Below are 14,625 nucleotides of genomic sequence, written 5' to 3'. Positions count from 1 at the left end.
ACTTTACTAGGCACTTATAAGTAAATCAAATATGCCAATTGGGGCTGAACCTATGTTACCATGTTTAAGGGAGAGGGCATATGCACTTTAGTACTGGTTAGCAGTGGTAAAGTGCACAGAGTCCTACAATCAGCAAAAACAGTGTCAGAAAAGTGGAAGGAGGCAGGCAAAAAGTTGAGGGATGACCATTCTAAGTCTGTCAGGTTTAACACCATGCAATTGTAGTTGTCAGGAGATCCTGATTTTCCTGTGGGCAACTGCTGACAGCTCAGATGGCATGCATGCATATGGTAAGGTACATGTAGGAGGCACTTTGATGTAGTTTGTTGCTGGGGCCTACTTGACATCATGTAATATTTGCTAATCACAGCTGTTGTTCAAGTGTGATCAGGAACATGTGGTGATTCTTTTCTGCTTTGTATTTGCAGCATCAGCCCAAGTGAGGGAGACAGGGCACAACCAAATTGGGAAGCATCTGGCCACAGTACCTCCAGTCATGATACCACCAACACGGAGGCACCCAGTGGCCCGGAGGGTGAGGGGAGGCCATGGAGGAGACAGGATCAATGTCGTCATCATGGGATTCTACCTCCAGTGGCCACTCCCATCAGGACCTCCTCCTGTACAATCTGTGTCTACCACCCCCAGTTCAATCGCCACCCTCCCTGTTGCTTCCCACCAGTTGGCTGTGCCTGCTCACCCAAGAAGGTTGGAGTCTCCTTTGCCGCAGGCACCTCATCCCCGGCCCCTGTTAACCCTGCTGCCTTGAGTGAGGAGGCTGTTGACCTCCTGAGGAGTATCTCTGTGGGGCAGACTGCCATTGTGAATGCCACCCAGGGGTTGGCCAGCCAACTTATGCAGACCAATGTGTTCATGGAAGGCATTCATAGTGCCATGGCTGACCTTCAGAGACCTTTTCAGGCTCTGGCATCCTCACTGACGGTAGCCAGTCACTCCTCTTCATAATCCAAATCCCCTATTCTCCTACCTCTCCCAAGCACACAGACACATCTGTACACACCCACCTCAACACAGACAAGCAAAACACATTGACGCAAGCACCACAAGATACACTGGCATGCAGGCACTCAACATTCACCCACAAATGCCACATCAGCCATCACTTCACCAGATACTCCCACCACCCCCACCGACCCACACACCACATCCAGCATAACCACAGACACCACCACAACAGCCAGTTACACTTCTACCACACCCACCATATACCCAGACAACAGCTCACAACCCACAGACCCACACCCCTCAGACGACACACCCCGGACACCAGCACAACACTCATAGACACTACCACATCAGCCATACCCGCAGACATCACCCAAACACACACAGACACATCCACCACATCCAGCATACGCACAGACACCACCCCAACAGACACACACACACATCCACCACCCCCAAATCAGCCGGAACCCCACCTCCCAGCCCCACAAGACATGCAAACACCGACACTCACACATGCAACAGACACCACCCAAACAGAAGCATACCTCACACATTACACACACCTAAGGCATCTACACCCACACACAAGATGACTACTCCCTCGACCTCCAAATCCCCAACACCTTCTGATGACCATACCTGTTTCTCAAAGAGCGTTTCCTTTTCAATCTTGCCCTTTCCCCTGTTACCTCCAAACCCCTTGCCAAACCCAAGAGGGCCCCACCCACATCCCAACCCATCCCTTCGACATCCAAGTCCTCTCCTGTCACACCTACAAGCACCCATACCCCTCCCCCAAGAAGAAGCGCGCTCCTCCAAAGAAAATGACACCCCTCCCAAACCCAAACCCACCCATCCAAAGTCTGACCTACCCACCGAAGGATGATCCCTGAGGTGCCCGCCTGCCCACTTGATGCCCCTCTTTGTGGAGGTTCTCTGGCAGTGATTGGGGTCAAGTGTGGGCACAGTAATGTGCATGGATAATACGGACTGGCTAACGGACTTTGTTCTAAATCATTTCGATAGAATAAACCCAAGTTGTTGTTTTTGGGTGCACATTTGTCCTGCAATTACTTTTCTACCTTTCTGTTGTTCCTGAGTAAGTTGTGTTGTATGCCTACAGTTGTATGTGTTTCGCCCTGATTGCTGATTCATTTGCTGTTGTTCACAATATCAGACTTTGTGGGCAGTGGTGGTGGCACCTAAGACAAAGGTAGATGTTGATGGATGGATATGTGAGTGTTAATCCAATTGGAGTGTCATATCATTGTGTTTTGTTTGGTATGGTAAGTATTTCATCTTGTGTTGTCCAATGTCAGCATGTATGGTGTTAGACTTGTCCCCCAGATATGGACTGTACATTCGTCTCATGTGTGGAAGCTCAAGTTTTGTTTGTCCACACATGGAGGGTGTTTAATTGTGCTCACTTCCTGTGCATTAGTCTGGGCATGTGTCCATTTTGATGTGTGTATGTAGGAGGCTGGCCTGGCTTATAGTGGGTACCTGATGGTACTTACACCTTGTGCCAGGTCCAGTTATCCCTTATTAGTAGATTAGTAGTGTTCTAGCAGCTTAGGCTGATAGAGGTAGCTATAGCAGAGCAGCTTAGGCTGAACTAGGAGACATGCAAAGCTCCTACTATAGCACTTATATCATATAACACTATATCGAAGAACCACAATACTCAGAGTTACTAAAAATAAAGGTACTTTATTTTAGTGACAATGTGCCAAAACTATTTCAGAGGATATACTCCCTTAGGAGGTAAGTAACATATACAAAATATACACACAAACCAAAATCAGGTAAGTAAACAGTTAGAAAAGTAGTGCAAACACTGTAGAATACAATAGGATGCAATAGGCCTGGGGCAACACAAACCATATACTCCAAAAGTGGAATGCGATCCACAAATGGACCCCAGGCCTAGTGTATTGTGTAGAGGGTCGCTGGGAGTGTAAAAAAACACTAAGGCCCGTATTTATACTTTTTTAGCGCCGCATTTACGCTGCTTTGTGACGCAAAAGTGGCGCAAACGTACAAAATCCAATTGTATTTTGTAAGTTTGCGCCTCTTTTGTGTCAAAAAGTGGTGCAAATACGGCGCTAAAAAAGTATAAATATGGGCCTATGGGGGGTCCAAGATACCCCACCCCAAGACCCTGAAAAGTAGGAGTAAAGTTACCCTACTACCCCAGAAACACAGTAAAGTCGTGATAGGGGATTCTTCAAGGACAGCAACTGACTGGCAAGCACTGAAGACGGATTCCTGGACATGAGGACCTGTAAAGGAAGGAGACCAAGCCCAAGAGTCACGCAAGTGTCCAGGGGGGCAGGAGCCCACTAAACCCCGGATGAAGGTGCAAAAGGGCTGCCTCCGGGTGGAAGAAGCTGAAGATTCTGCAACAACAGAAGGTGCCAGGAACTTCTCCTTTGCACAGAAGATGTCCCATGGCGTGCTGGAGGATGCAGAGTTGTTTCCACGCAGAAAGACCACAGACAGGCCTGGCTAGCTGCAAGAGTCGCAGTTGAAGGAAATGGGTGCTGCCCAGGCCCCAGAAGGACCAGAAGGTCGCCCCTTGGAGGAGGAGACAGAGGGGGTGCTCAGCAGCACAGAGAGCCCACGCAGAAGCAGGCAGCACCCGCAGAAGCACTTGAACAGGAGTTCAAGAAATCTGAGCATAGCGGTCATCTCAACACTACAAAGGAGGGTCCTACGAAGTCGGTGGTCAACTCAACGAGTTGAGCAATGCAGGACGAAGTGCTGGGGACCTGGGTATGCTGTGCACAAAGGATTCCTTGCAAAAGGGCACAAAATCCCTAGCAGATGCAGTTCACGCAGTGCACAGGATTACTGTCTGGCGTGGGGAGGCAAGGACTTGCCTCCACCAAATTTGGGCAGAAGGATCTCTGGACTGTCGGGGTCACTTGGATCCAGCTCCTGTATTCCGGGGACCACGCTCATCAAGATGAGAGGCGACCCAGAGGACCGGTGATGCAGAAGTTTGGTGCCTGCGTTAGCAGGGGGAATATTCTGTTGACCCACAGGAGATTTCTTCTTGGCTTCCAGTGCAGGGTGAAGGCAGACAGCCCTCAGAGCATGCACCACCAGGAAACAGTTGAGAAAGCCGGCAGGATTAGGCGCTACAATGTTGCTGGTAGTCATCTTGCTACTTTGTTGCGGTTTTGTAGGTGTCCTGGAGCAGTCAGTGGTCGATCCTTGGCAGAAGTTGAAGAAGGGGATGCAGAGGAACTCTGGTGAGCTCTTGCATTCGTTATCTGAAGAGAAACCCACAGGAAAGACCCTAAATAGCCCTCAGAGGAGGATTGGCCACCTAACCAGGTAAGCACCTATCAGGAGAGGTCTCTGACGTCACTTGCTGGCACTGGCCACTCAGAGGCCTCCATTGTGCCCTCACACCTCTGCATTCAAGATGGCAGGAGTCTGGGACACCCTGGAAGAGCTCTGGGCACCATCCCTGGGGTGGTGATGGACAGGGGAGTGGTCACTCCCCTTTCCTTTGTCCAGTTTCGCGCCAGAGCAGGGGCCAGTGTAGACTGGTTTATGCAAGGAGGGCACCATCAATGCCCTTCAAAGCATTCCCAGAGGCCAGGAGAGGCTATTCCTCTCAGGTCCTTCAAACCTATTTCCAAAGGGAGAGGGTGTAACACCTTCTCCAGAGGAAATCCTTTGTTCTGCCTTCCTGGAACTGGGCTGCCCAGACCCCAGGAGGGCAGAAGCCTGTCTGTGGGTTGGCAGCAGCGGTAGATGCAGTTAAAACCCCAGAGAGATGGTTTGGCAGTACCCAGGGTCCATGCTGGAGCCCCGGGGATGCATGGGATTGGCACTCCAATATCAGATTTGGTATGGGGGCACAATTCCATGATCTTAGACATGGTACATGGCCATGTTCGTAGTTACCATTGTAAAGCTAAATAAAGGTATTGACCTACATGTAGTGCATGCGTGTAATGGTATCCCGCACTCACAAAGTCCGGGGAAACTGCCCTGAACAATGTGGGGGCACCTTAGCTAGTGCCAGGGTGCCCACACACTAAGTAACTTTGCACCCAACCTTCACCAGGTGAAGGTTAGACATATAGGTGACTTATAAGTAACTTCAGTGCAGTGGTAAATGGCTGTGAAATAACGTGGATGTTATTTCACTCAGGCTGCAGTGGCAGGCCTGTGTATGAATTGTCAGAGCTCCCTATGGGTGGCAAAAGAAATGCTGCAGCCCATAGGGATCTCCTGGAACCCCAATACCCTGGATACCCACGCTAGACTGCCTTGCTGGGTACTGCGTGATTTGCAGCTGCTCCGGCTCCTGTGCACTCTTCCAGGATTTCCTTTGTGCACAGCCAAGCCTGGGTTCCCGACACTCTAACCTGCAGTGCACAAACTTCTGAGTTGTCCTCCGGCGTCGTGGGACTCCCTTTTGTGACTTCGGGTGGACTCCGGTTCACTCTTCTTCTAAGTGCCTGTTCAGGAACTTCTGCGGGTGCTGCCTGCTTCTGTGAGGGCTCCCTACGCTGCTGGGTGCCCCCTCGGTCTCCTCATCCAAGTGGCGACATCCTGGTCCCTCCTGGGCCACAGCAGCATCCAAAAACCCTAACCGCGACCCTTGCAGCTAGCAAGGCTAGTTTGCGGTCTTTCTGTGTGGGAACACCTCTGCAAGCTTCTTCACGACGTGGGACATCCATCCTCCAAAGGGGAAGTTCCTAGTCCTCTTCGATCTTGCAGAACACCAAGCTTCTTCCAACAGGTGGCAGCTTCCTTACACCCTCAGCTGGCATTTCCTGGGTTCCTGCTCACTCTCGAACTGTCGCGACTCATGGACTTGGTCCCCTTGTCTTACAGGTACTCAGGTCCGGAAATCCACTGTTGTTGCATTGCTGGTGTTTGTTCTCCTTGCAGAATCCCCCTATCACGACTTCTGTGCTCTCTGGGGGTAGTAGGTGCACTTTACACCTACCTTTCAGGGTCTTGGGGTGGGCTATTTTTCTAACCCTCACTGTTTTCTTAAAGTCCCAGCAACCCTCTACAAGCTCACATAGGTTTGGGGTCCATTTGTGGTTCGAATTCCACTTTTGGAGTATATGGTTTGTGTTGCCCCTATACCTATGTGCTCCTATTGCAATCTACTGTAACGTTACATTGCTTGCATTACTTCCTTTTGCTATTATCTGCATAATTTTGGTTTGTGTACATATATCTTGTGTATATTTCTCATCCTCATACTGAGGGTACTCACTGAGATACTTTTGGCATATTGTCATAAAAATAAAGTACCTTTATTTTTAGTATATCTGTGTATTGTGTTTGCTTATGATATTGTGCATATGACACCAGTGGTATAGTAGGAGCTTTACATGTCTCCTAGTTCTGCCTATGCTGCTTTGCCATAGCTACCTTCTATCAACCTTAGCTGCTAGAAACACCTCTTCTACACTAATAAGGGATAACTGGACCTGGCACAAGGTGTAAGTACCTCTGGTACCCACTACAAGCCAGACCAGCCTCCTATATTAGTTGTGCAGCGGTGGGATAAGTACTTGTAACTACTTACCACTTTGTCATTGTGTACTTTTCATAAGAGAATAATTTGCAAAACAGTTCAATGTATGTACACCTAACCAAAAAGTTTTGCTTTTCTCCTCTTAAACTTTTTTATAAAGTTCTGAAAAGTTTCTCTAAACTTCTAAAAGTTTTCTAAAAGTTAGAAAAAGCCAGGCCAGCCTCCTACAACCACCACAAGTGCTGATGGGAGCAAGGGCTGGAGCTCACCAGGTACGCCCCCCACCGGTGTCTCCAGCAGCACTACCACTGCAACCAACGCTGAACCTCCAGACTCTACCCAGCACAGCATGAGCAGGTAAACCAAGCAGCTTCCTCCAGCTGCCTAAAAGCCAATACCAATGCTGGTACAAGCAGTCATATATGTTGAGAGATCTAGATGCAAGCCCTATATGTCTCCTCATGGCCATGGTTCAGGTATGTGCCACCATCAGCTTTTTAGCTAATCGAGAGGGGACAGACATCCGCTGCATTTGTCTGACCCTTGGAAGGAGCAGGACATGTCTCAGCCATGCACCAGCATCTTTCCCTCTGCCGATTGTTTTTTCAAAACAAAATATAATACAGCCACAGAACGATGATGCAAAAATTATTTCCCTTGCAGATCTACACCCCTTCAACCATTATCATACACAAATGGTTTATTATAATTGGTCGCCAAAGGAAGTGTCCCAAATATATTGGTATTTGTCTTCGTTATCTACAAGGCGTTGTTATGTACTCCTATCTATTCTCTTCACTCTATCTCTTATGTATCCAGATGAATAAAACTGGTTGAATGGTTGATTAGAAAATGATCACACACCTTTGTATAGTCCGGCGAGCTATACATAATTTTAAAATAGAACAAATGTAATAAATGCATGACAAGACACAACAGCAGCCAGCCCTGGATCTCTTGACAAATGTTCAATGTTTAAACTAAGTTTTAATTTGCAAATTTCTACGTTAGCATTTTACTGTCACCCCATTGTGAAGTGTAAGCAAATGTAATGCAGCAATTGAACATGGCAGTGATGCTTCCTGCTGACCTATCATTCAAAGCATCCAATATGTCAATGAGGTGCCTGAAACACCAGCAATATAGCCTCACATTTATAATATCTAAGTATTACTTAATATTACATTGCTTCACATGTCATTTCTAAGTATTACTTAATATCACATTGCACTATATAAACAATCTCAGAAAGTTAAACAATGTATGTATACATTCTTTAAATGATTTGTGATTTCCGTTTTAACAGGTTTGTTACTTTTGTTGTCACTGGCAATGTCATGCTTAATTCAAATCTCAAAAATATTTAATAACTAAACAAAAGCCTATGTATTTTGGCTGAGACGTACTCAGCCTTTGCAAATACTTACATCAAGCAAGGCGATGCATGGCATTGCATAGACTTAATTGGAGTTTACAAAGCCATGTAAGGCCTGATTTGCATGATGCAGGAAATTGGGTTATTAGGTGGGCAGAATGTGAGGCCTGAGCAAGTAATAGGTCCCAATTTCCCTTGACAGGCAACCAAGCACCGCATTGTAGGGCTTGACTCTCTCAGTATAGCAATGCAGAGCAGTCCAAGGCCTACTCAGAGGTCGTGCTGTGAGCTAGTAATCACTGTTTACTGGTATGAAATAATACTATTCAATAAATGATTGTCCAGTCAGTGCTTTTTCTTTAGAAAATGGAAACATACATTCATGACACACACACTATTAAATAAAACACATCAATTTACAAATATATATATATATATATATAAGGCAGATACAAATACCTAACATTATGGAATAACCATTGACCCCTAAAGGCTTATGACCCCCAAAATCAAGGTACCCTCACCTATACCAGACAGCACATCAAAATTGTATAGGTGGGTGTCACTTTAAATAAAACAAGCCTACTGGCTTTATCAAGGGCCATCACAACATGCAATCAATATTAACCATGTCTAAATGCAATCCTAGCATAAACGGTTAATAAAGTATTGAAATTAGTATAACATGGGTCTATGCCTTTTCTATACACCTTCAGGGCACATAAAATGCAGCCATTAGAAGCAGTCCCTAGAAAGCACTGCACTCCTAGCTGTAGAAAAAAGGTTCCAGCCTTAGGAGGGCCTGTAAAAATGAGGGAAATTCTAGGGGAGGGGAGCCATACATTTTAGGACCTCGGAGACATAGGGCCAGGGCTTTATTTCCTTAGAAGGGAGCTGCTGCAACTCCTGCAGGCCCCATGACACAATACATGATAGTGCACCTGTCCTTTTGGGGCCACCAGAAGAAACCGAATATTAGGCAAATTAGCCCCTGGAGCTCCTTCCGTGGATAGTATGAATATTGATGAGTGGCTCTGCTGCTGTGCCAGGAGAGCCTCATTTCCCTATTGTGGCATTCAGCCTCACACGGAGCGCCTCCTGTGGCACATAGCATTTGTTCCTGCATGAACTGGGTGAGCTCACCTCAGCTTCCCCAGCCAGCTCCTCACTCCTTGTTAGCATGCTTCTCCACTGCCTGATCCACGTGGGCAGCGTAGTTTTGTTCATGGTGCCCGCCCTGCTCCCTCCAGACAGGGACAAGGGCCCACTATGGCTGGGAGGAGTCGGTCAGCACTTCCCCTTTGTTTCTGTTGTTGGGGGCCCAGAGATGGTGTCCTGGGCCACCTTTTCTCCTGGTTGGGGGGGGGGGGTGATGGCGCTCCCCTGCTGCTTACTGCTTCAGCCCCTGGGGAGATGGGGGCCCTTGGTGTAATCTGAGGCATGATGAGGGGACCCCATATAGGGCCCCTCTTTGGGAAATTAATTTTACATGGATCTTGCACAAACCCCCAGCCCTGGCCCACCCTGGGGTAGTTTTGCAAAGGTTTGGCAGACCCCATGTGCCCCCTCGCTCAGGGAAGCCCAAAGGTTGCTAACCTTAAAATGCCATAACTGGCCCTCGGGGCATAAGGGGACCAGCATCACTGGACCTTGGAGAGACCCACTGGTCCAGGGTCAAGTGGGCAGAGTCCTTGGTACTTTAGGGATAGGGGGGCTTGTCCTTTCAGTTGTCCATGGCTGTTGTCACCATTACAGTTCCAGTACAAAAGCACAAACACACCTCTGCTGAGGAGTTCTTACAAGGGGATGAAAGGTACTAGAAGCCAGGCACCCATGGCCAATTTAGGGTGCCACATCACCTTTCCACTTCGTCCCAACCCTCCTCCACAGCATGCTGGGGCAGTTCAAGATGTTCTGTCCAGAGGTCACTGGCCACATCTCCTCTGGGAGCCACTGGTCCTCCCCTCACTAATGCCGCTGCTAGGCCTTTTCTCACCAAAATGTCAATGAGGAGTCCCAGTTGTCTGGGCTTCCTCCTTTGTTCTGTGGGCCTTGAATGTGTCGAGTCCTGGTACAGTGTAACAGCTTATTAACAGAAGCAGATTTTCCCACATCGTCCCCCACAGGAGCTGAGGGAAGCACTGTTAATTACTCCTTTGGTGTGGAGAAGCCTTTGCTCTCTTTGCTTGGGAGCAATGTAGTTACCTTGGCCCATCAGGGTGACAAAAGGTATGGGCTCTGATCCTGCACTGAGCCAGAGAAATATGACCCATAAAGTGTAATGTATTATTTAGAATTCTGTGCATATGAAGTGGGCACACACTTTCCGTCCCAGTTTCATACCTCACATGAATTTTTAGGCCTAAGGGAATTCAAACTGCACTCTAAGGAAGATTTCTCCCTATGTCTATAATAGAGTATCACTACAGACCAAATAGAAAATCATACTGACTTTTCCTATGAGTGTCCACTAATAATAAGGTCTACCCCAGGTCAGTACCCAACCCTGCAGAGTCCCCTCTGTGCCAAGCTACATGTACGTAGTCACCAGACTGTGCATGACGGTAGTCTCACACAAGCAGCCTGCACATGTGTGCACACATATGTGCACACAAGTCCATGTGTAACTAGCCAAGTACCCCTTATTCTAGCTGCATCGCAGAAGCCTTATCTTAAAAGGCGGACACTGGCAGTAAACATGTGCAGTCCATTTACCATGTGATTACTGTGGAGGAGACACATTTAGTGAGACTCGCCAAAAATAAAAAGTCCAAAACTAGATGATCAAAAAACCTAAAAATCCAGCTGTACTAAATGGGCAGAACCCATTTTGGAAAATATGATTATTTAGTCAGCTTTCTTGTTATTCCTCATCTTGCATGTGGAAGTAAGATACCTTGAGATTCAAATGACAAAGGATCTAAACACTTAGGCCCTCATTATGACACTGGTGGTAAATCCCACTTACTGCCATGCTGACTGCCGCCAACATAACGTCGCCACAGCGGATAACCAGCAAGCATATTGGCCCTCATTATGACATTGGCTGTAAATCCCACTTACCGCCATGATGACTGCCGCCAACATAACTCCACAGCGGCGGATAACAGCCAAGCATATTATGAAACACATACCAATCCATCACTATACAGCCACACACACAAGTCCGTCAGCACAAATGTCAGTGATAAACTGTCGGTAGCAAAACCCACACCGTTACGCCAACAGAACTACGGCCACAACATTATGACCCACGAATCACCGCAGCAGACATTCAATGACGGGGAACCATTGGCGGTACATGCCACCGCGCTCAAAATACACACACTCAAACAAAACTACACCAGATTGGACAATTCAAACTACGCACACCTGACACACATACACACACCACACCCACACCACTATAAAACACACACCCACATAACCTCAACCCTTTACGACTAGAAAGAATTGCCACCAGAGAGACATACAGCAAGAGCACCCACAAAACCAGAGCCACATAACATCATCACCTATACAGCATTCACGCACCTTACATCGCACACCCCAACACATCACCCCACACACCCACACCACTCACACTACACCCATGGCACCACAACAACACCCCAGGTTCTCTGAGGAGGAGCTAAGGGTCATGGTGGAGGAAATCATCCAGGTAGAGCCACAACTATTTGGATCCCTGGTGCAGCAGACATCCAATGCTGGGAAGATGGAGCTAAGCGGAGAATCGTGTACAGGGTCAAAGCCGTGGGACAGCAGCCTAGAACAAGGGATGACATCAGGAAGAGGTGGAACAACCTACGGGGGAAAGGTGCGTTCCGTGGCAGCAAGACACCAAATAGCTATACAGAGGACTGGCGGTGGACCCCTACCTCCTCCCCCACAACTAACAACAGGAGCAAGTCTTTGCAACCATGCATCCTGAGGGCCTAGCAGGAGTAGGAGGAGGACTGGACTCTGGTAAGTCAAATCTCTATTAATATCACCCCCACTACCTGCATGCAATCACAAACCCCCACCCTTACCCTCACTCCCATCACTTCACCACCTCCCACATACCCACCATCACAACCCACTCATCCCAATACCAAGCCCTGCATGCAACACCAATGCATGGACACCCCTCATAGACCTGCATAGACACCTATCACCACTGCATGCACACTGGAGGGAATCATCTAGCCCATCAAATGGCAACTCACACAAAGGCAACTCTGCCAGGGCAACATCAACCATAGAGGGCAACACACCCATGCACAATATGTCACACGCAGAAACAATAAAACTGCATTTACATCCCCATAGGTCTCCCACCCAACGTCACCAGAGAGGAGGTGCCAGCAGCATCCAGTCCCCCCACAGAAGAGGCCTACAGTGATGACAGCAGCTCTGGACACCTGGATCTGGATGACCAACTTGGCCATCAGGGATCTCCGGACAGTCAGTTACCCAGGCACAGTCCCATACCACCACAAAGCCTCCCCCCTCAGGAAATACCAGCACAACACTCACCCAGCGGGCCCCTATCTCTGTCCCCAGGACACATCATTCAGCAGCGTGTCCACCTCTACAGGGACCCCAAGCCACCCCACAAACACAGGATGATCAGGGACCTGGGGTCAGTGGCAGTGGGCACACGGTTCAGGTGACAGAGGCACAGGACAACAGGGAAGCTGGGAGGACTGCTGTGAGACAAGGGGAGGGCAGGCCCAGGGAAGCGACAATCCAGGAGGCACTCACCGCGATCCTGGGAGCATACCAACATTCCCAGGAAATGCTGGGCCAGATGCTGGACAAGTTGCAGGAGAACATGTGGCTGCAGGAGGGACAGTACCTGGGGATCAGGGAGGACTTGAAGGACATCAACACCACCCTGGTCTCCACTGCACGGGTGCTGACAGACATGGCTAACACTATGGGGGAGGCAGTGGCATACCACCATGCCCCTGACACTAGCCAAACCGATGAACAGCTCTCCACTTCTCATGCCGCTAGTGGACAGCAGGCCCTGCCACAGGACCAACAGGCCACCAGCACCCCTCCCCTGCAGAAGGAGAACCACCCTGCAAACGTTCCCTGCAATCCAGGCAGAAGACAGAGACTATTGCCAAGACCCCCGCAAGGAAATAAGACTCTACTGGTTGTCACCCTTGTGTCCCACTCTGTCACCCTGTCCACCTTGACTGTCATTGCTCCCCTTCCTATGCCCCATTGGACAATGCACCTGTGATACAAATAGACCGGACTCTACCCTGGACTTTCCACCATCATCAACCCAGCCCATTCCACTACCCCCTCTACTTCTTAGCACTTAAATAAACACCCTTGGAAAAAATACAAGTATGGAGTATGCCAAATGATTTAAGTATGTATTCATCAAGGTTTAAACATTGCAATTCAACTGCATAGTAATGTATACATAGGTAAGACCTGTAGTTAGTTGCAGTTAACACACCAGGAGCGATAGTGGGGCATAAATATCTGTAAATAGAGATGCCAAAGGGTACAGTGAATGGCCATAGAAGTAGGAAAAACAGCCTGCCAGTGACAATGTCAAACACAAAACTATCAATTAAATGTGAATTTACAGTGTCTTACCTGTGTGTCATTGGAAGTATTGACAAATTATTGCACTTCTGTTGTGCTCATCCTCATCCTCTGCCTCCTCATCTTCACCGTCCACAGGGTCCACTGCTGCCACACGGCCATCTCCAGCCTCCTCCTCCCGCAGAAAAGGCACCTGGCGACGCTAGGCAAGGTTGTGCAACATCCAGCATGCCATGATAATCTGGCAGACCTTCTTGGGTGAGTAGCACAGTGATCCACCTGTTAGATGGATGCAACGGAACCTGGCCTTCAGGAGGCCAAAGCTCTATAATTCTTCTTTTTCTCCCATGTGCCTCATTATAACGTTCCTCTGCCCTTGTCCTGGGATTCCTCACAGGGGTCAGGAGCCATGAGAGATTGAGGTAACCAGAGTCCCCTGCAAATATCGAGGGACAATTTTTAGCTACACACTAACCCTTAGGGTCCACACCATACCCATACACCAAAATATACTGGGTGGGAACCAGGGCTCACCTATTAGCCACACCCTGTGCCTCTGGAGTTGAGCCATCACATTTGGGATGCTGCTATTCCTCAGGATAAAGGCATCATGCACAGACCCAGGATATTTAGCATTGATGTGGGAGATGTACTGGTCCGCCATTCACACCATCTGCACATTCATAGAGTGAAAGCTCTTTCGATTTCTGAACATCTGTTCATTTCGCCGGGGGGGGGGAACAAATACAATATGTGTTCCATTAATTGCCCCAATAATGCTGGGGATATGTCCCATTGCATAGAAATCAGCTTTCACTGTGGCCAAATCCTCCACCTGGGGGAAAACGATGTAGATGCACGTTTAATCAGGGCAGACAACACTGTGGTCAGCACTATTGAGAACATTGCCTGAGACATTCCTGCTGCCAAGCCCACTGTCACTTGGAAGGAGCCAGTTGCCAGGAAATGGAGCACTGGGAGCACTTGCACAGAGGGGGGCATCCCAGTGGGGTAAAGGATAGCAGAGATTAGGTCAGGCTCCAATTGGGCACACAGCTCCATAGTTGTGACCCTCTCCAGTCTATAGGTGAGGATAATGTGCCTGTCCTCCATTGTTGCCAAGTCCACCAGGGGTCTGTACACGGGGGTATGTCTCCAGCTCCTATTCATCCGCAGCAGTTGCAATCTATGGGGCAAAAAGGTGAGCAGC

The sequence above is a fragment of the Pleurodeles waltl genome, chromosome 4_2 (genome assembly GCF_031143425.1).
Source record: "Pleurodeles waltl isolate 20211129_DDA chromosome 4_2, aPleWal1.hap1.20221129, whole genome shotgun sequence".
NCBI lineage: Eukaryota > Metazoa > Chordata > Amphibia > Caudata > Salamandridae > Pleurodeles > Pleurodeles waltl.
This window is presented reverse-complemented; position numbering follows the sequence as displayed.